This window comes from Parus major, chromosome 2 (assembly GCF_001522545.3).
Source record: "Parus major isolate Abel chromosome 2, Parus_major1.1, whole genome shotgun sequence".
Taxonomy (NCBI): Eukaryota; Metazoa; Chordata; class Aves; order Passeriformes; family Paridae; genus Parus; species Parus major.
Window position 1 is genome coordinate 90178634 of NC_031769.1, and position 6000 is coordinate 90184633.

Here is a 6000-nt window from a genome sequence, read left to right on the forward strand (position 1 = left end):
CGTGGAAATGCCATCTGGAATAATTAAAGTAATATTTTACACTTGAATTCTGTATTAGGAGCAGTTCTTGTAGGACTTCTATAGGATATTGTTCCACGCCATAGAATAATATCTCCCAAAACCAAAAATAAGTTTTGTAATAATCTCCTGATACATCTCTTCATGCTCATTTAAAAAACCCAAACCTAATACGCTGAGTTAATATCAGTTGGTGGTTTCATTTCTACACACACACACATTTATCATGTAGCCACATCCACTGCATATATATTTAAAATGGGTTTGATAATTGAAGGGGTTTTGTACAAGTTACATATCTCCAGAAGCACATGCCTGGTCCAAAGGCTTCAGCTTTCTAAAGCAGACAGAGATTCCCAGTGTTTGATGAGGCTTTGTATCAGAGATCTGGTTACTAACACTAGAAACTGGCAACCTTTTTTATCTGTATGATAATGCCACATTTCCCTGCTCTTTGTCATTGTCTCACTCCCAGTAATTTGGTGAGCACAGGTAGGAAAATTAATAACCTTCTATCCTGCTGGTCTGAAGCTGTCACGGGTTTCAGCTCAGGGGAAGTGCAAACACCATTTAAGTTTGTATGAGGAAATTCCCATTCCCAATGCTAAGTTCTCAAAAGCAAATGTCTGCTGAGTCTCACAGCTGCAGAGAAAAGAGGAACATGACACAGCATATCCTATGCTCATACAGCAGCCTGCTTGTGTTGGGTGAAACTTCCTCTCCAAGGAAAGACAATGAAAACTCTGTCAAAATTCCTTTTTAAAATGGGGGAGGATTTTTTTTTTCTGCTAATAGTGTACATTGGTGTACAAAGTTTCTGTAATAGGCAACAATTTCTTTGGAGAATTTGATGAACTGCTTTACCACACATTATAGATGAAGTTATAAGAAAGGCTTGAACCTGTCCTGCCACTGGGGCCACAAAGTGCCCTGTGCCATTCAAGTTGGTGTAGGCATTACAGGTGATTCTGTTGCTTTTCCCCTGTCACCCACAGTAGGACACAGCCCTGTCAGATGCCACAAGCCACAGAAGAGAAATAAAAAATACTTCATTTTGCAAGGGGGAAATGTGCTTTCTCTTTGATGTGGCTCAGCTTAAATAAGCACCTCAAAGGAAGACTTCATACCACGCTGGCATTAAGAAAACATTGCTAATAAGATAAGTATTTCCTACAGAGATATAAGACTGAATAATAGTTGATGGTAAAGAAATTTAGAAGGGAAAAATATTGAGTGAACATGAGGAAAAAATCCTTCTGATAAATCAGTTAAGGCATATCGGGAAATTGCAGTGTCATGAAAAGGATCTTGTGATATCTCTTCAGATTTAAGGTAGTGAAATCTGCTTTGTGCCTAAACCAGGAGTTCAGCCTCCTTCTTCTGTATAATAATTCTAAAAAACATACTCTTTGGACATCAAGCAATTATTTTGATACTTAAGATCAACTTATTGGATAAAACAGAAAAATTGAAAATTAGTTTGCATAAGAAAAACACCATGAAATGGAAAGAATATGAAATATGAAAATACAAAAAGCTGCATCATTTTAACCATTTAGAAAAACACATACAACATACAGCTCAAACATTGGTATTTCCAAGTGCATTATTTTTAATTCTCACATGCTAAAGTGCTTTGATGAAAGGTATTTTGTCTACATTTCTAGTCATATATTGAACCATTTAAAGTAAAATACTGAAGAATGGATGTCTAGAGAACAAGGGCAAAAGCAATCTCTGCACCAGTGAGCCTTACAGGTCATTCTTCAAAGAGCTTTGCATGAAAGAAGCAGGCAGAAGGGGCATCTACCAAAAGACTGCAGTGCATGCTGAAATTCACTTATGAGAATCAAACTTCTGCACACTTACCAATAATAACACGCAGAGAGTAGATCCTTACCTTTCATGCTGCATTAACTGTCAACAAAACCAAACTTACACAAGGCTAGGGTAAACTTTTACCTCATTTTGAGTGCATGAAAAATTGTCATTTCACCAAGGAATATGATCAAGGTAAATTGCAACGTGCCTCATATTTCCTTCCTCAGTTCTTCCATTTCTTCCATCCGAAAACTCCATTCTCCATGTGGTCAACAGCAGCAAAACTTGGCTCTTGCCAGGCTTTCCCTACAGTCCAAGACATGGAGAGCTACATCCTCCCTCCTGCTTATATGTACAAATTTTGGGGAAAACAGGTTGGAGAAAGAGATCCAGGAATTTTGATTGATTGATGGCAATTTGAATATGGGTCAGCAGCGTGCCCTGAGCCAATCACATCCTGTGGTGCATCAGGCACAGCATCGCCAGCCGATTAATGGAAATTGTTATCACACTGTGCTCTGCACTGGTGCAACCTTACCTTTAATGTTGTGTGCAGTTTTGGGCACTACAGTGTAAGAAGGATTATCAGACTGTTGGGATGTATCCAGAGAAGGCAACCAAGCTGACAAAAGGTCTTGAGGGAAAGACTTCAGGGTGTGGCTGAGGTCACATGGTTTGTTCATTTTTGAGAAGAGAAGGCTGAGGGGTGGCCTCATTGCAGTCTAAAGCCTGCTCAAGGAGGGCAGTGGAGGAGGAGCTGCTGAGCTTCTCTCTCTGGTGACCAGCAACAGGATATGAGGGAATGGAATGAAGTTGTGTAAGGAGAAGTTCAGATTCTTCTCTGTAATGGTGATTGGTCACTGGAACAGGCTCCCCAGGGAAGTGGTCATGGCACTAAGCCTGTCAGAGTTCAAGGAGAATCTGGATGATACTCTTAATTTTATGATGTAATTTTAATAAGTCATGCAAAGAGCAGAGTTGGGCTCAACGATCCTTATGGGTCTCTTCCAACTTAAGTTATTCAATGATCCTTTTCCTAGTCTGTCATTACCTTCTAGTAACTTTTTTTTCCTTTTTCATGTCCTTTTCCCTCTTCTATTCACTTCCCTGTTGCCTTGACTTCTTCACTGAGTATTTTGCAGAACGCACTGTGTTCAAGGGGCTGACAATCCTGAACACCCCTGTTCTACTGGGTCTTGTACACAGCGGTGGAGCAGCCCATTCATTAGAGTGAGCAGCCCTACATGGGAGCCACCCCACACCAGCCTGACCTGCACTGGTGTCTGTGGGATGGAGATAATGTTCCAAGCCATTGGAACCCTGCTAGTCGGCCATCCCACTCAGATAATCTGTAATTTACAAAATTGTTGAGAAAGGTGATTTTTGTGTGGATCAGGGGGTGAAGCACAGCTGTCCTGCCTGGGAAAAGGCTGTCCATGGAGGAGTGAGTGATTAGCTCGGTTGTTTGGAACAGGATAATAATTAATAATTCCAAGGTCACTGTTTGATCCCTGTATGGACCATTCACTTAAGAGTTGGGCTCAATCTTTCTAGTCCCTTCCAACTCAGCCTATTCTGTGTGGTCACATTTCTGTGTGACCCTTGTCACTGTAGCGCCAAGCAGGCACAGGTGGGACCCCAGCAGGGTCCTTGGGCTGTGCCAGGTTGCACAGGTCCCCTGCCTCCAGGGTCACCTCACCTGCATCACAGTCACAGAGCTGCCTGCAGGCAGCTCCCACACCGTACCAGCAATTTTCCCTCCTACATGGCCTTGCCTTTATCTAACCATGCAGCAAAATGTTCTGTGACTATCCTTCAGGAACAGAGTTTTCTTGTGAGAAAATCCTATATTAGCTCAAAGAATCAAAAGGGGGAGGATGGGAGAATGTCTCTCCATGGACAGGATCTGCTCTGTGTGGAATTCCTTGGGGAAATCCATCTGGCTCCATCAGATGCTGCATGAGCACAAGAGTGCCTGGAATCTAAAGGGATATACAATATACTCACTGTATATATATTCTTCTTATTATTGTACAAAGCCTGCTATTTTATGAAGTTGCTAAATTTTCTAACCTTTCTTGTTGATATCCATAACAAGCCCTGCTCTGTTCCTTTCCCCCTTCACCTCACCCCCTCCCTCTGCCTCTTCCCCTTCCCCTTACTGCATGTGTAACCCTGCCCTCTAATCCCACCACCCCTCTGCACTGTCAGTTCATTTCCTTCCTCACAGCCCTGCGAGCCAGGCCATAGAAAGGCTTTGAGATGTCCATGAAATGGCATAAAGTCCAGGTACAGGGGAGAGAAAGATTCTGTCACCAAACTTAGTGTGTTTGCATTACATTTATATTTCTCATACTATAACATATTCCCTTAAAAAAAACAAAAAAAACAACAAAAAAAAAACAGAAAAAGCAGGAAAAGAAGTGCTGTAGAAGTTGCAAGATCTGCACTGAAGAGTTGCATACATGCCTCATGCTAGAGTGAGCTGGGGAGCTGTATATCATTCCCAGACTACTCATGTGCCTAAATGGAACCAACTCACCCCAAAACATATAGCAAGCAGGCAAGATAAAAGGGAGCTGCTGAGGTGACTTCTACTTGCACACTTCTCTGCTTTGTGTTTAGCACTTTGGGAGACTGGCTTTAAATTATTCTGTTTTCAATGGCTGAGTTCTTTTTTTTTCCCTGACTATCATTAGTCATTACCTGACTTGGAAGTGCCCAGGATCTGGGGAGGACAAGGAATTTTAGTTAAGCTGTCAGGTGAGGCTTGTGACAGATGGCAAAACTTTATTCTTAATGAGAAGTTTTTCCACCACAGGTCTCCAGCAAGGGAGTCCTCCCTCCCTAAGCCTGCAGTGAGCCCAAGGTCACTGCGGCTGGACGTGCTCAGGTGAATATCAGGGAAAAGCACAAGCCCGGAGGGGGGTCTGTAACAGTCTGCAAAAGGTGGTGTTACCCTGAGGACTGTTCTACCTTTGGAACACCAGGGTAATAATAAGGATGGCAACAAAAGGATAAACCTTTAGCCTTGGGGAAAACTGAAAAAGGTGTTTTCACATTGGAGCCAAAAAACCAACAAAAATTTGTGTTATTTATTTGGACTTCATTACAGCCTGCATCCAACTGCATCAAATATTAGTCATCTTTATAGAGTTTTTAGTAGAAGGAATGACTAAATTATAATAAACATAACATTCTTATTTTATAATACAGTACAAAACTGACTAAAATATTAGCAGGTAAGCTCTAAAACTATAGACCCAGACCCAGCTTCTTATGGTCATACTTGAATTATATAATCTCTAATAATTCTTCCATATTTTTCCATATGTATACCAATGGAATTGTTATCACAATCTTTTCCAAATTCCTGATAAAAGGCATCAATGTGAATAAAAAAATTATGGCATAGTTGTGATTAGCTTTAGGATATGTAAGTCATTATCTCTCTCTTGTAAATTTGTAACTTTTTGTATAAAAATTCATATCTAAACAATATTTTCTGACCCACTTTGGAATATGAAGCATCTGTCAGGAAGTAAACACAGATTTTTCTATACTGTATAAAAGATGTGAATGTTCTATAATATGCTAGGAAAATGTTTTAAACATGATCCTTTTTTTTTTTTTTTGTATGAGCCTTTTTTTTTGTCCTTAGATCTGTGAAGGGAATATGTTTTCCTTCTTGCTATTTCCATCACATACAAGAAATTTTTATTTTCCTTAATTTAATCATAGATTCATAGAATGGCTTGGGCTGGAAGGGACCTTGGATATCATCTAGTTCCAACCTCCTTGCCATGGACAGGGACAAGTTACACTAAACCAAGTTGCTCAGAGCCCTATCCAGCTTGTCCTTGAACACTCCCAGAGACTCAGAGAACTCCTAGAAGAAATCTAATCTCTCCCTAGACATAAAAAGCATTACAGGAGTTGTCCCAGGCTGACAGAAATTGTTATTCTTCTCTTGGAGCAAATCTTAGATTGTTTGCATCTTCTGAAGGCTTGCTTCTGAGCTGAAGTAAAGAAAGTGGCATTTTATTCTTTACTTTAGCAAGTGTTCAATATGCCCAGTAAGCTATGATATGAATCAATTTATCGTAGCCCCAGTACATTACAAAAATCCTCTTACGAATGTTGGAAATTTATTCTACCATT